Below are 17,975 nucleotides of genomic sequence, written 5' to 3' on the forward strand. Positions count from 1 at the left end.
GAATGCACCGAGCAACCCACATACGCTTCTTGTATGTTATTTCATACAATCTTTTCATCTAATTTAGTGAAATATACCAGCAACCACACGACAACTACATCATTCGTTCATAGGCATGAAAATTTACATCAATATCATGATAAATCTTTACAACAGCCCACAAAACAAATTCAACTTCAACTTTAACCATTTAATTCCTTCTTTCTCATCACCTAATACATAACAACAACAACTAAAATGTTACTTAAAATTGATTCACCATTTTCAAATAAAAACAGCCCCCTACACGGCTTCAATAACACTTCAATATTAGCATACATAATTCCATATATCCACTTCACATTTACCAAATTTTAACAAGTCCTAATCACTTCTTAAACATGTAGAAAGGGTTAAATCTTACCTTAAATTTAATTAGAACACCATAGAACTAAGCTCTTATTGTCAAGAATATGAACTCCCTCAAGAACAGCCATGGCCGTGAGTTGCCATGGTTGTTGTAACCTCTATTTATTTCCCTCTAATTGGATTGATAATCACCAATTTAATTGTGTAGAAGGGGGAAAGAAGAGCTGGCCGTGAGCTTCACCATGTTGCTGCCATGGCTGGCTGTGACTTTCTCTCTCTCTAGAGCTTAGCAACACTTCTCTCTTAATTCAATTGTTGAAGATGACAAATGAATTGAGCTTAGTCATTAACTTGACTTATGTATGCTGCCCATATTGGTGACACATGTCCATCCACAATGACATGTGTCCCACTCAACCAAGAACCAATCAGATCCAGCCACATTTTGTGGGGCCCACTTAGTGGTCTAATTAAGTTAATTATTCATAATTAATCACTAATCCCCACTTAATAATCTAATCATGGTTAATTAATCCCAAATCTCCACTAATATTTCTATACTAATTAAAATTTATAAGCAATTCGTTTACTAATTAAAATCGGAGATTAAAAGTCTCTATCTCCTATCCCAAAATAACTTGTCCTTAAACTTATCTCGATTCGCTTAAAAATATTCCAATATACAAAAATACGGGATATAACATCCTTCCCCCCTTTTAGAACATTCGTCCTCGAATGTTAAACTAGTCCCACAAGGTCTTATAAGAACTTCGGGGGAGTATCTTTTACTGCTACAATATATAGTTTCACCTATCGATCAATATAATCAATTGAGGAGTTTAGATTACCTGTAGGCATAGGGAACAAATACGGATACTTATTTTTCATCTCTTCTTCGGCTTCCCAGGTTATCACTTCTCTGTTATTATTTCGCCGTAACACCTTGACGGAAGCCACATCCTTAGTACGCAACTTTCTCACCTGACGATCAAGTATAGCTACAGGGTTCTCCTCGTAAGATAGCTCCTCCGTTACCTGAACATCATCCACGGGAAATACTCTGGAAGGGTCGCCTATACATTTGCGAAGCATTGACACGTGAAAGACTGGATGTACTGCTTCCAAATCAGACGGTAGGTCCAACTCGTAGGCAACCCGGCCAACCCTATGATTAATCTGATAAGGCCCAATGTACCTCGGGCTAAGCTTTTCCTTTCTGCCTAATCTCATTACACCCTTCATGGGTGACACCTTCAAGAACACCCAATCACCGACCTGAAACTCTAAGTGTCGACGTCGATTATCTGCATACGACTTCTGTCGACTCTGGGCTGCCAATAACCTTTCCTGGATTAGCTTCACTTTATCAACAGCTTGCTGGACCATATCGGGGCCTATTAATTTAGTCTCACCAACATCAAACCAGCCAATAGGTGACCTGCACTTCCTGCCATACAGAGCTTCGTACGGTGCCATCTGAATACTAGAATGGTAACTATTATTATAAGCAAACTCGATAAGTGGCAAATGATCGTCCCAGCTACCTCTGAAATCAATAATACAGTCCCATAACATATCTTGTAGTGTCTGAATAGTACACTTGGCCTGTCCGTCAGTCTGAGGGTGGAATGCTGTGCTAAGACTCACCTGTGTCCCTAACCCCTCCTGGAATGATCTCCAGAAATTAGATGTAAACTGAGCTCTTCTGTCGGAGATAATAGCTGTGGGAACCCCGTGAAGTCTCACTATCTCCTTAAGGTATAACTTTGCATAGTTCTCAGCTGAATAAGTAGTCCTGACTGGAAGAAAATGGGCTGATTTTGTCAGCCTATCCATGATAACCCAAATAGAGTCATATCTCCGCGGAGTGCGAGGTAAACCTGTAACGAAGTCCATATTAATTACCTCCCATTTCCAAGTCGGGATCTCTATCTCCTGTAATAATCCACCGGGCTTCTGATGCTCAACCTTAAACTGTTGACAATTCGGGCACTGAGCGACAAATTCTGCTATATCCTTTTTCATGCCATCCCACCAATACAAACATCTGAGGTCATGATACATCTTCATTGACCCTGGATGAACAGAATAACGGGCATAGTGTGCCTCTCCCATAACCGGTCGTCGTAACCCTGCAACCTCCGGTACACATAATCTGCCTCTGTATCGTAGTACCCCGTCAGGTGCAATCTCGAATGGGGTCTCCCTCTTTTGAAGAGCTGCATCTCTATAATGTACAAGAACAGGTCTTCGTACTTGTGTTTCTTCACCTCTTCTATGATAGAGGATTCAACAATTCCTCGAACAGAAACTCCACCATCATCAGAATCAGCCAAACGGACTCCAAGGTTAGCTAACTGGCAAATCTCACGGACTATCTCTTTTCGTTCTGGTTGTACGTCTGCCAAACTACCCATAGATTGACGGCTAAGTGCATCTGCTACAACATTTGCTTTCCCTGGATGGTATATAATATCAACATCATAATCCTTCAACAATTCCAGCCATCTTCTCTGCCGTAAATTCAGCTCCTTCTGTTTAAAGATATATTGGAGACTTTTGTGATCCGTATAAATATCAACATGCACGCCATATAGATAATGCCTCCATATCTTCAAAGCGTGAATTACCGCTGCTAACTCCAAATCATGTGTAGGATGATTTCTTTCATGTTTTCTGAGCTGCCAGGAGGCATAGGCTATAACTCTGCCATGCTGCATCAATACACAACCTAGCCCAACACCGGAAGCATCATAATAAATGACATAGCCATCTCGTCCCTCGGGAAGAGTTAGAACTGGGGCCGTAGTCAACTTATCTTTCAGCGACTGGAAGCTTTGCTCACAAGCATCGGTCCACTGGAACTTAGCTGCTTTCTGAGTTAGCCTTGGTAAAGGCGCTGAAATCGAAGCAAACTTCTCTACGAATCTCCTGTAATATCCTGCTAGTCCCAGAAAACTACGTACCTCCGTAGGTGTCATAGGTCTAGGTCAAGTCTTGACAGCCTCAATCTTCTGTGAGTCTACCCGAATGCCATCAGCTCCAATGATATGCCCCAAGAATGCTACTGAACTCAACCAGAATTCACATTTAGATAACTTAGCATACAACTTTTGGTGCTGGAGCACCCTAAGTACCGTCCTCAAATGATCTGCATGCTCCTCTTCTGATCATGAATAGACCAGAATGTCATCAATAAATACAATCACGAACAGGTCTAAGAATGGCTTGAACACTCGGTTCATTAGGTCCATAAATATTGCTGGAGCATTGGTCAGCCCAAAAGACATCACCCTAAACTCATAATGCCTGTATCGGGTCCTGAACGCAGTCGTTGGAATATCTGTTTCCTTTACCCGCACCTGGTGATAGCCTGACCGCAAGTCTATCTTCGAGAAACACCTAGCACCCTGCAACTGGTCAAATAAATCATCAATCCTGGGGAGGGGATATCTATTCTTTATTGTCACCTTATTTAGCTGCCTATAATCAATACACATCCGCAGCGACCCATCTTTCTTTCTCACAAATAGTACCGGTGCTCCCCAAGGTGATGTGTTGGGTCTGATGAAGCCCTTCTCTAACAAGTCTCTCAGCTGCTCCTTTAATTCTTCAGTTCGGCAGGTGCCATTCTGTAAGGAGGAATAGATATGGGTTGAGTATCTGGCAATAAATCTATAGTGAACTCTATCTCCTGCTCAGGAGGAAGACCTGGAAGTTCATCTGGGAATACATATGGGAATTCGTTAACTACCGGAACTGACTGAAGAGTCGGTACTTCTACTTTCAAGTCATGCACACGGACCAGATGATAAATATAACCCTTTCTAACCATCTTCCTTGCCTTGAGGTGTGAAATAAACTTACCCCTCGGCGATGTCGTATTCCCTAACCATTCTATAGCTGGCTCTCCTGGGAACTGAAACCGAACTATCTTTTCTCTACAATCAACGTTAGCATAACAAGAAGCTAACCAGTCCATGCCCATAATAACATCAAATTCAGTCATATCAACTCTATCAGATCTGCCACGGTACGACGACTACATATAATCACCGAACAATTCCTATATACTGGTTTAGCTATAACAAAATCTCCTACCGGTGTAGCTACCTCAAATGGTTCTATCACTTCGGGTTTTATCCCGATCCTACTAGCAACAAAGGGGGAAATATACGATAAGGTGGAGCCTAGGTCTATCAATGCATATACATCCTGAGAGAAAATCGATAGTATACCTGTAACCACATTTGGTGACGCCTCCTGATCCTGTCTACTAACCAAAGCATATATGCGGTTCGAAGGACCGCTAGAACTGGAAGCTCCACCACGACCCCTACCACGTCCTGCTGGTGTCTGAATACCCTACCCCATAGGGCGCATAGCCACAGAAGAAGATGAACCAGCAACTGACCCAGTAGGCCGAGCTGCACCACCTGGACTACCCCCGAATGGACACTCCCTCATAATATGGCCTTGACGGCCGCAAGTAAAGCAGCCACCTATAGAAAAACGACATTCCCCAAAATGGGGCCTACCACAACGAGAACACTGAGGCAAAGGTGGCCTCGACTGGCGTGAGCCCCTGTTCATTTGTGAACCTGAAACCCTGGAGCTCTGACCGGCTCCTGAATACCCTATGCTATCGAATCTCCTACCTGTGAACTGTGGGGGTGCACTCCGGGCTGGCTGAGAAGGATATCTACTATACTGCTGAGGCTGCCCGCCTCGAGACTCACCAGAATAACCAGCCGATCTAGCTCTCTTATGCTGGCCTCTGTCATGATCTCTATCGGGCTGACACCCTCTGTGTCGATCCTCTACCCCCTGTGCATATGCCTATACCCGAGCAATATCCATACCTGGCTGAGAAGCCATTGCCATACAGCTATCAATCTAATAACGATCCAGCCACAATAGTAGGCGCATATCTGGCCAATGAATCAAACTCAAGACTATAATCCCGAACGCTCCTGCCATTCTGCCTCAGATGTAAGAATCTATCAACTCTAGCTCGTCTCATCTCTGGGGGCAGAAAGTGGCCAAGGAAGGCCTCCACAAACTCATCCCATACCGCTGGAGGAGCACCCTCACCTCTAGATAACTCCCAGGACTCATACCAATTAACAGCTACATCACGCAGTTGATATGAAGCCAACTCAACAGACTCAGTCTCAGAAGCCCTAATTATCCTCAACGTACGCTGCATCTGCCGAATAAACTCCTGCGGATCATCCCCGGGCTTTGACCCATAGAACTCTGGAGGATTACAAGTTAAGAAATCACGAGCCCTCAGACTATCATGTCTGTCTGCATGGTCAACTCCTAGTCCATGCCTGCGAGCCTGTCCTGCCACAAATCTGGTCAGCAACTGAACTACATCTCTCATGGCCCTATCCTCCGCCCCTGGCTGAGGAGCTAGAGGCTCGGGTATTGGAACCTCGGGAGCTGGCAGTGGAGCCGCTCCCTGATCTACAACTGCTGCTTCTCTGAGTTCCTCTGGAGGTGGCGGTGTAGCAGAACTCGCCGACTGAAGTATAATCTCGGGCATAGACTGGGCACGGGCCCTAGTAACTCTCTGAGTCTGGCTGGTATCTCCTACTACCAATTTGCCCTTCTGGGCAGCTGTCGCTTTCCTTGGAGGCATAACTATAAACATAATAATCTGTTATGGAGGGATTAACCTGATAATATAGCTCTATCGCACGAACTAGAGTAAGAAAGAAAGACAACATCCTAAATGTCCTGTAGCTTCCTGTTTATAGATGTGGTGCACAACACACCGATAAACAAGACTCTACTAGACACGGTCTGTAGGCACTCCGAGGATGAACTGCTCTGATACCACTTTTGTCACGACCCAACCCCGTAGGCCGTGACTAGTGCCCGAGACGGACACTCGTGAACACACCTGTTATCTATAATCAATCCGCAACAAAACATAATGTGGAACTTATAAAAACGAAACGTTGTTTCGAAACTGTCACATATATATATATCCAGGCCACCTGTCACCTGAGGAGTCACAACCATCACAAGATAACATAGTACATAAGCCGACAAGGCTGTCATAACGTGTGGGAATGTCCCAGCTATAAATACGCAAGCAGACAAGGCTGCCACTACATACAACATCCCAAAATATGTATATACGCAAGCCGACAAGGCTGCCACTACGAATGGGAACGTCCCGAAATATAAGTCATATAGACACAACTGAACAACGTATATACACAACCCACACATATGTCTACAGACCTCTAAGAGTATCAACAGTAACATATGACGGGACAGGGCCCCGCCGTACCCCTGGATAAACACACACACACACACACACACACACACACACACATATATATATATATATATATATATATATATATATATATATCAAAAGGATCTGTACCAAAAGTCTAGGCTTCGGGACAATGGAGCAATCCAAGACAGCTGAGTGGAAATCCTAAGCTGGAGGATCACCAAAGCGAGTATCTGTACCTGCGGGCACAAAACACAGCCCCCCGAAGAAAAAGGGGATCAGTACGAGATATGTACTGAGTATGTAAAGCATGAAATACAATAAGAAAGATCATAACTGAAGTAGAGATTCCAGGAGACAAGTATGATAATCAAGAAATCACTGTACCTGTGCCTTACGAAACAAATCATGCATATCATTATCATATACCGTACCCGGCCCATCATGGGACTCTGTGCCATAATCATATCATCATATACATATACCGTACCCGGCCCTCTAGTAAGGGACTCGGTGAATAAAGTCGTGTACACGTATACCGTACCCGGCCCATCATAGGACTCGGTGCCATAATCATATCATCGTATTATCACATCATCATATCATCATATAACGTACCCGGCCCCCTAGTAAGGGACTCGGTGAATAAAGTAGTGGAACTGTGCATGATAACATACCCGGCCCGAGACTCGGTGAAAGATGTAATAACAGTATGCACGAGCAGAGTAGTGAGTAACCATATGCAACTAAATCATCATCTGAGACTCAATAGATAAGTAGACTAACTAACACTCGAATACCCAGGCAATAGTCATGTTAAGTACTCTTTAAATGTCAATATGAACTATATCAAATAGAGCCTCAGGAATCGTATGTCATCTATCAAGATAAAGCGAAACGGCTATTGGAAGTCAAGGACATTAATCATTATAGAGTCTTTAAGAATAGGAACTTTACGTACCAACTACTATCCAACGTATAGAGGACTCGAGGGGCAATAGCTCAATTACCTTAGGAGTTTTAATATCGGGAAGTGAATAAGAATCATGAATTACACTCAAGACTTATGAATAAGATTACCCCAAAGCTCATATCATTCATCACTTAATTCTAAGACATGCCAAAAGAAAGAAGGGATAACGTTACATACCTTTAGCGCTTATCCGTAACACAATACGTATACACTGCCCAAAGTGTCTCAACCTATATTAAGACGTCAAGAACTATGATTAAGCTACGGGAAAGTTCAAAACGTATTCCAACGTTAGTAGCACGTTTCCAGAAAATTAGATGACGTTTCCTTTATATTTAACCAACTACACAATAACCAGGTCAACATCAATAACCACACGTTCAAGTACTATGTTGAGACTAATCAAGATAAGATTCAAGAATACCCCGAACAGCCCGTACGACATTCCAATCAACCCACATGTTACAATATTCGATAATAATCTACATACGACTACGACATATTCAAGTCCTTCCTAACGATCCATAATCATAACATTTTCATCGAAACGACCTTATAACAGCCCAACCAATATAACAACATAATATATAATCTTAACTATAATTAATCTTTCAATCCAACAAGAATAACGACATGCCCAAAACAGCCCCTAGTTATAACATAAAAAGGTGCCCGATAATCTTACGAACGCCTACGAATGCACCGAGCAACCCACATACGCTTCTTGTATGTTATTTCATACAATCGTTTCATCTAATTTAGTGAAATATACCAGCAACCACACGACAACTACATCATTCGTTCATAGGCATGAAAATTTACATCAATATCATGATAAATCTTTACAACAGCCCACAAAACAAATTCAACTTCAACTTTAACCATTTAATTCCTTCTTTCTCATCACCTAATACATAACAACAACAACTAAAATGTTACTTAAAATTGATTCACCATTTTCAAATAAAAACAGCCCTCTACACGGCTTCAACAACACTTCAATATTAACATACATAATTCCATATATCCACTTCACATTTACCAAATTTTAACAAGTCCTAATCATTTCTTAAACATGTAGAAAGGGTTAAATCTTACCTTAAATTTAATTAGAACACCATAGAACTAAGCTCTTATTGTCAAGAATATGAACTCCCTCAAGAACAGCCATGGCCGTGAGTTGCCATGGTTGTTGTAACCTCTATTTATTTCCCTCTAATTGGATTGATAATCACCAATTTAATTGTGTAGAAGGGGGAAAGAAGAGCTGGCCGTGAGCTTCACCATGTTGCTGCCATGGCTGGCCGTGACTTTCTCTCTCTCTAGAGCTTAGCAACACTTCTCTCTTAATTCAATTGTTGAAGATGACAAATGAATTGAGCTTAGTCATTAACTTGACTTATGTATGCTGCCCATATTGGTGACACATGTCCAGCCACAATGACATGTGTCCCACTCAACCAAGAACCAATCAGATCCAGCCACATTTTGTGGGGCCCACTTAGTGGTCTAATTAAGTTAATTATTCATAATTAATCACTAATCCACACTTAATAATCTAATCATGGTTAATTAATCCCTAATCTCCACTAATATTTCTATACCAATTAAAATTTATAAGCAATTCGTTTACTAATTAAAATCGGAGATTAAAAGTCTCTATCTCCTATCCCAAAATAACTTGTCCTTAAACTTATCTCGATTCGCTTAAAAATATTCCAATATACAAAAATACGGGATATAACATATGTGATCGCCAGACCAAAGTTGATTTGATTGAGCTGGAAATGTTAGATTTTGACATAATTATGGGTATGGATTGGTTGGCATCATGTTATGCTAATGTTTATTGTCGAATGAAAGTGGTTCGATTCTAATTTCCGGGAGAGCCCGTGCTTGAATGGAAGGGTAACGCAGCATCTCCAAAAGGTAGGTTTATTTCCTACCTTAAGGCAAGAAAGATGATAGCTAAAGGCTATATTTATCATCTAGTTCGGGTTCATGACACCGAGGCAAAGTTGGAAACTTTCCAATCAGTCCCGGTAGTGAATGAATTTCCGGATGTGTTCCCGGAAGAGCTTCCAGGCCTTCCTCCCAAGCAGGAGATTGATTTTGCTATTGATGTGTTGCCGGACACCAAGCCTATTTCTATTCCTCCGTATCGAATGGCTCCGGCATAATTGAAAGACTTAAAGGCACAGCTGAAAGATTTGCTCGAAAAGGGATTTATTAGACCCAGTTCATCACCGTGGGGAGCGCCAGTCTTGTTCGTGAGGAAGAAAGACGGATCTCTACGAATGTGCATCGATTATAGGCAATTGAACAAAGTGATGATAAAGAATAAATATCCTCTCCCGAGGATTGATGATTTATTTGATCAGCTACAGGGTGCCAAATGGTTTTCAAAAATAGACTTGAGATCGGGTTATCATCAAGTGAGAGTTAGAGAAGCGGATATTCCCAAAACAACCTTTAGAACAAGATATGGCCACTATGAGTTCTGGGTGATGTCATTTGGATTAACTAATGCTCCGGTCGTGTTTATGAACTTGATGAATAATGTATTCAGGCCACTCTTGGATTTATTCGTGATAGTATTTATTGATGACATCTTGGTGTACTCTCGCACAGAATCGGAACATGCAGATCATTTACGTATCGTTCTTGGCATTCTTCGAGCCCGAGAATTATATGCAAAAATTTTAAAGTGCGAGTTTTGGCTAAATTCTGCAACATTTCTGGGCCATGTTATTTCGGATGATGGTATTCGAGTCGACACTCAGAAAATTAAAGCTGTGAAGACTTGGTCAAGGCCTACGACGCTTACGAAAGTTCGCAGTTTTTGGGTTTGGTAGGTTATTATAGAAGATTCGTAGAGGGATTTTCATCTATTTCAGCCCCATTGACGAAGCTAACCCAGAAATTGGCTAAATTCCAATAGAATGATGCTTGTGAGCGCAGTTTCCATGAGTTGAAAGACAGATTGACCTCAGCCCCGGTCTTAACACTTCCGGAAGGGTCAGATGGTTATGTCGTGTATTGTGATGCTTCTGGTGTTGGGTTAGGATGCGTGTTACTGCAGCATGGTAGAGTTATTGCATATGCTTCGAGACAACTGCGGAAACATAAACAGAACTATCCAACTCATGATCTTGAATTGGCTGCGGTTATTCACGCATTGAAAATGTGGAGACATTACTTGTATGGTGTGCATGTTGATAACTATATAGATCACAAGAGCCTTCAATACATTTTCAAATAGAAGGAGTTAAATCTGCGGCAGAGGCGGTAGTTAGAATTATTGAAAGACTATGATGTTAGCATTTTGTACCACCCCGGAAAACGAATGTAGTAGCCGATGCGCTTAGCCACCGATCAATGGGCAGTTTAAGTGAAGTTCCTCCGGAAAAGAAAGAGATGGTTCATGAGCTCCACCAATTGGCTAGTCTTGGAGTACATGTGATTGATTCGGGTAGTGCAGGGATTGGTATTAATGATCCCACAGTCTCGTCCTTGAACTTGGAAGTGAAAGAGCATCAGTATGAAGATCCTAAACTGTGCCATTACAGAGACATATCTCATGGAAAGGAGAAGTCGCCATATGATGTTTCTATGGCTGGAATTCTTAGATACCGTGGCAAGCTATGTGTGCCGAATGTGGCAGAATTGCGCCGTCAAATTCTAGAAGAAGCCCATTGTTCTCGGTATTCTATTCACCCAGGTGCAACCAAGATGTATCATGATCTTAAACTAATATATTGGTGGGATGGCATGAAGAGGGACATAGCAGAATTTGTAGCTCAGTGTCCAAATTGCCAACAAGTAAAGGTCGAGCAGTAAAAGCTAGGAGGCTTATTGCAAGCAATGAAAATCCCTACTTGGAAATGGGAAGTGATCAACATGGATTTTATTATGGGGTTACCCCGTTCTCGAGGCGGATATGATTCTATATGGTTGATCGTGGACAGACTCACGAAATCAGCCCATTTTCTTCCGGTTAGAACTACCTACTCAGCAGAAGATTATGCGAGATTGTATCTTAAAGAAATTGTGCGACTCCATGGTATTCCACTGTCCATTATCACAGATAGAGAAGCACAGTTCACAGCCAAGTTCTGGAAGTCCTTTCAAGAAGGTCTGGGTACTCAGGTGAGGCTTAGTACGGCATTCCATCCGCAAACTGATGGGCAAGCCGAGTGAACTATTCAGACTTTGGAAGATATGCTATGATCATGTGTGCGGGATTTCGGTGGTATTTGGGATGATCACCTACCCCTTATTGAGTTTGCATACAATAATAGCTACCATTCCAGTATTCAAATGGATCCGTATGAAGCGTTATATGGAAGGAAATGCAGGTCCCCAATCGGATGGTTTGAAATAGGAGAAGCACAGCTAGTAGGCCCTGAATTGATTCAACAAGCGATAGAAAAAGTCAAAATGATCAGAGATCGATTGTTGACAGCCCAAAGTTGCCAAAAGTCTTATGCGGACAATCGACGACGAGACTTGGAATTTCAAGTTGGTGATTGGGTGTTTTTGAAAGTATCGCTAATGAAAGGAGTGATGAGATTTGGCAAGAAAGGGAAATTAAGCCCTCGATACAGTGGGCTTTACAAAAGCATCTATAAGGTGGGCCATGTAGCCTATGAATTGGACTTGCCTTCGGAGCTTGAATCAGTTCATCCAGTCTTCCATGTATCGATGCTCCGCAAGTGTGTTGGAGATCCCACGAGGATTGTTCCGATTGATGATGTCCAAGTGACGGAAAATCTAGTATATGAAGAAGTGCCTATTGCCATTCTAGACAGGCAAGTGCGAAGACTTCGAAATAAAGAGGTAGCTTCAGTCAAAGTCTTGTGGCGAAACAACAACCGCGAAGAAATGACCTGGGAGGCGGAAGAAAGTATGAAGTCCAAGTATCCGCATTTATTCCAACCCCCAACAGAGATTCAAGATGAAACACTAGCACTATGAGGTATGTACGCTTACTTTTTATGCTTTTGGTCGTGTGTGGCCATAGATATGATGATATTGTGTTGTAGCCCTGTGAGGAAATGATATTATGGGTTGTTGTGACGTTTTGGTAGTGCCATGTTACAGGGGAAACTCTGGCGAAATTTTCGTAGAATTCCGAGTGTTTAACGTTCGAGGACGAATGTTCTAAAAGGGGGGGAAGAATGTTACACCTTGGAAAATTTCCCGTTAGCGTACAGTGAATAGGCTAGCAAGTAACACGAGGTATACGATGATTAGGATAAGTAAGAAATATCATTTGATGATCTTAATCGAGATTTGAAGACATTTGACCAAAAGGAAGAAGTTTAGTAAAGAAAGTAAAGGATATGTTGCGTGTCGGGTAAGAATTTCGAGCGATGATTTAATGGTGGCATAATGATGACTTGGAGACAAGTGATAACGTCCCTTAGATTGGTATTGAAGTGTTAAACAAGTATTAAGAAGGTTTCATAAGGATCGGAGATCAAACGAGTCGACGAGAACAAGTCCCGAAAAACTGGACATTATACGGCCAGACATACTGGCCGTATAAAATTCACCGACCGTATGTCCAGACCGTAGATTCAGCCCAGAACAGCATACCTCACTGGACCAAATATACGGTCCAACATACGGTCAGTGAAAAACATACGGACCGTATGTTGGTCCGTATAAGTTGATCGGGCCAGCTTTTAATTCAATATAAGGGACCCTTTTTCATTTCATTTTACTTCATTCCCACTCTCCACAAGTCAAGAACCCTCTAGAATATTCTCCATCACTCATATACAAGAAAATCAAAGGAAATCCATGATCAATAACACCAAATCCATGAAACCTAGCCAAAGTTCATCTAACTCAAGAAAACCCAAGGGAAGTGAAGTAGGGTTTTGGTGCTAGAGGATTAACTCCACTCAAGACTTGTTCATCCATCACCTAAGGTTCGTTTCATGACCATACCATGTTGTTTAAGGTATTGGAAGGCTAAAACACTTGAATTGTAGAAAGGCATAGAAAATGGGTCATAAATGAGTGAATAGTGTCATGGTTGAATGGTAGTTGGATGGAATCATGAATGTTGGTGTGTTGTGATTGTGAATACGTTATAAATGACGTTTAGATCATGAAATAAGTATTAGATATAAGAAAACGCGATAATGAGCTATAACCATATTGTGGAGAAATTGAAGAGAAATGATGAATCGTGATAAATGTATACAAATGATGATTGTTGTTGCCATATTGTGAATGTTGATATGAACGCTTGGGAGTTGATGTAGAACTTGTGAAAGGTAGTATAAACAAAGGAAATGCTGCCCAATTTTCCCTAGAAATAGTAGCGCGTTATTATAGTCGATTAACTAACGTTAATGCGAATTCTCTCTTGAAGGTAGAAACGTGACATTGGAAGAGAACAAGCGAACGATAGCTTAGTTAAACGTAAGAGGTATGTGAGGCTATTCCCTTTCTTTCTAATGGCATGAATCCTATATCATGACTCTTCTTTCCTCTTCATTAATTCCTACATTCCGGAAAGCTAAAATTCTATGTCCATGAATAGCTATACAAGATAAGAGATATGTTATGAGTCCTATAATGATGATGTTGAGTTAAAGTATAGAGATTCTAAAATGTATGATATGATGATCTTATGACGTTAATGATGTTATTTATTTCGTACACTCACCTTATATGCTAATTCCTTCAAGGTGAGGTAGAATGTCAATGAATGCTCCATAATGAAATCGGGGAATCACGACCTTACGTCACCCCGATAAAGTATAGTTGTCCTTGAGCCTTATGCATGTACTATGATAAACATATTATGATGAGTATATTATGATGAGTATATTATGATGAGAATATTATGATGAGCATATTGTGATATAACACCGCGCCTATATGGTCGGGCAGTCACCGCTAAGACAGGCAGCGTATACACCATGGCCAGATGGCCTGGGCAGACACCACTAGTGGGCGGCATGAGATGATACCCCGGACGCGAGAGGCCTGGACGCAGGCTAATGTCATGATTATCACACCGATCCGATATGGACGAGCAGTTTATACATTATCACACTGTACCTATATGGACGGGCAGCTTATATATTTATGCACATATGATATGATGATGAGTATGAGTAAGACAGTATGACTTATTTCCTTTATACTTGACAGTCAGATACAGATGTTCCATATTGATATTTCCTTTACATCATTGTCTTACTTCATTGTTTATGCCTCTCATACTCAATACAATGTTCGTACTGACATCCGTTTTCTTTGGACGCTGTGTTCATGCCTATAGGTAGACAGGGAGGTGAGCTTGATCCTGATTCGTAGGAGCCAGTAGTTGATTGAGAGCACTCCATTGATCGGAGGTGCTTATGATAATCCTTTTGTGTATAGTCATGTATATGTATATGTATTTTGGGCATGACGGGGCCTTGTCCCGTCCTTGTATCTAGTACTCCAGTAGAGGCTCGTAGATGCGCAGTGTGGGTTATATGGTCTCACGAGATTGCTAATATGTATATGTATTATTTTGATAGCCTAAAGGCTTATGTTTATAAATGTATTTATGTCTTCAAATGAAAGATGATTTTCTTATGCTTTGAGTATAAAATTGATAAAAGAGCATTAAAAGGGTAAGATGAGTAATAGAACGAGCGGTGCTCGGTGGTCAGCCCCGGGTACCCGTCGCGGCCCCTAGCTGGGTCGTGACACTGATTCTCCTATCTTATGTTATTTCTTATGTTGTCTCTTATGCTCCTATTATGATGTTGATTATGCTTTACATACTCAGTACATTATTCGTACTAACATCCTTTTGTTTGTGGACACTGCGTCATGCCCGCAGGTGACCAGGGAGACAGGCTTAACCCATAGCTTTCTTATTCAGGGACTACATAGCGGAGCTCTATTTCATCCGGAGCTACAGCTTTTTGGTATTATTCTTTTTGTGTACATACATATGGGCACGGCGGGGTCCTGTCCCGCCTATATGATGTTACCTACCCTTCTTTGAGGCTCGTAGACAGTTGTGTGTGGTTGGATGCCTTGTAGCCTTGTCGGCTCATATTTTTTATATCATTTTGATAGCCTCGTCGGCTTGTATATATGGCTATGGGCATTGTTATTGACGATGATATAAATGTATTGTTGCCCAACGAGATTAACACTATTGATGTATGTAAATTATGAGTAAGTCATGTGGCTCACCTAGATGTAAATGTGAATGTACGATAGGAGGTGCCTGGGTGGGTTAGTACCGGGAGCCCGTCATGGCCCTCCAGTTGGGTCGTGACACTAACTTGGTAGTGGCTGCACCATTTTTGTCATCTTAATACACATACCTGGAAATAAAGTAGAGCATAGGAGATTTTATTTGTTGTTACAAACCTACATATTAATTAAACATAAAGACTACCTAAAATTAAAATTAAAATATTTGAAAGAAAAAAACTTTGTGTAATGATCCCAAACTTTGGGGCAGTACTTGCATTTTGCCCTGAATTCTCCCATTTTATTAAAAAAAAACTTTGTGTAATGATCCCAAACTTCAAATGCTTTTCTATCATTATCCCAAAGGCTAGGGTCTCAACTACAACGAATTGTTCTTTTCTGCTTTTTAGGAGGATTACCCACGAAAGAAGTATTAGGGCATTACCATGTGCTTGAGTTGCAGCAAATGCTGATGTCACTGAAGTATCTTCTATAGGAACCTTCAAATCTACAACCTCTGTCCTTTTCATATGAAAAATATTAGAAGTTTAGGACCCATTCGGTCAAGAAAAAAGAAAGGTATAAATTCAAAAAAAAAACAACCTAAAATCAAATGGCTGACAAAGAAAGGCTAAAAATTTAAGTTAAAGACATTAGACTCTAACGTGAGCTTCTGTTAGTAGGTTTACTCGGTTATTTTTTAACAGAATCATAACCAAACCAAATATTATCGGTTTTTAAAATTTAAAACCAAATCAAACCAAATGTCGGTTTTTTATTCGGTTTGGTTAAATTTTCAGTTTGGTTTTGGTTTTAACCAAAACCGTGAACAACCCTAGCCTTAAGTATTAAATAGGACTCCTTTCCTACATTGTTGAGTGAATGTTTACTTGTTTCAATAGCTTGATTCATTTTATAACTATTTGACTGCTTCTAAGAATGTTAAAACTGTTTAAATAAGTAAGTTTTTTTTTTCAAAAAAATAGATCTTGGAGTCTTGTTTGAAGCTTAATTGCAATTTGTGAAAACTTGAATGTCTTGTATGAGTTTGAGTGTGAAAAAAAAATAGGATTTGCAAGTCACTCTTGACTTTAAAACTGCTAAACTTGATAATCTAGTAAATTTTAAGGTCTTATAATTTGATTTGTAATCTGTTAGCCTCTTGTTTTGCCAGAAAAATGATTTTTAAAGAAGTAAAGGTCATTTCTGGGATGTAGTTTAGAGATTTGAGTGTGGACTATGGAGTTGTTGAGATTTTGGACTTAACTAAGTGATGCTAAGCTTAAATTTTGGAACCTGTTTTTGCCAAACTATAGTCTTATAGGCCTGTGTAGTTTCATATTTGTTCTTGTTTGGAAACTTTGAAAATTTTAAAAATAAAGTAGGCCAGAAATACCCTTTGTTTTAATATTTGTTCTGTTTGAGGTCATTTATGTTATAAAGAAGTTGAAAATTGAATTGTGTTTTCAAGGAATAAGTGTAAGAGGTTCAAACCAGTGTTGAAGTTGAATGTTACTCCTAAATCTCTAGAAGTTGTTTTTCCTTTCCTTGTATGTCACAATTTGTACAGAACTGTTCATTTTTATGACTCGAGCTCTCAAAAACCAATTTGTCTTGATCATAGTTTCTAAAGCACTCAGTTTTAGGAATTTTAACAATTAAAGGCTTGAGAATTAAGTAGAAAATGACTTAAAAGCATGTGACACTCCTACTAGTTCAGTTTGTCCTCCTTTGCTTCAAAATAAGTCTAAAAAATGTGCATTGTCCATCTTGTTTTGTGCTATCTTAACTGTGTTAATCTCTATCTTCCTTGATTATCCTAGCATCCTCTATGAGTTCCTTCTAGTCTCTTTTGAACTGTTGAATTTCTTGTTTTGTAATTATCATTGTTGTGTGACTTGTAATGTGAGAAATTTGACTTAAAAGCTTTCCTAGACTAGACCATGTCTCTTATTAGCCTTATTTAGACACTGTTAGATCTCTTGAAACTAACCTAGTTTGGAATACCTCTTTGTGTGATAGTATTTGTAACTAGTACACTGTTTAGAGTAATTTTACCTATTTTGGAAGAAAACTGAACCTTTTTAAATAACTGGATTCTTTAAGACTGAAGTCTTTTAAAAAGGGTGAAAACCTGTTTTGGCTTAAAACCAGTAGACCATGATTTCAATTGTG

Source organism: Lycium barbarum, chromosome 10 (assembly GCF_019175385.1).
Source record: "Lycium barbarum isolate Lr01 chromosome 10, ASM1917538v2, whole genome shotgun sequence".
NCBI classification, from domain to species: domain Eukaryota; kingdom Viridiplantae; phylum Streptophyta; class Magnoliopsida; order Solanales; family Solanaceae; genus Lycium; species Lycium barbarum.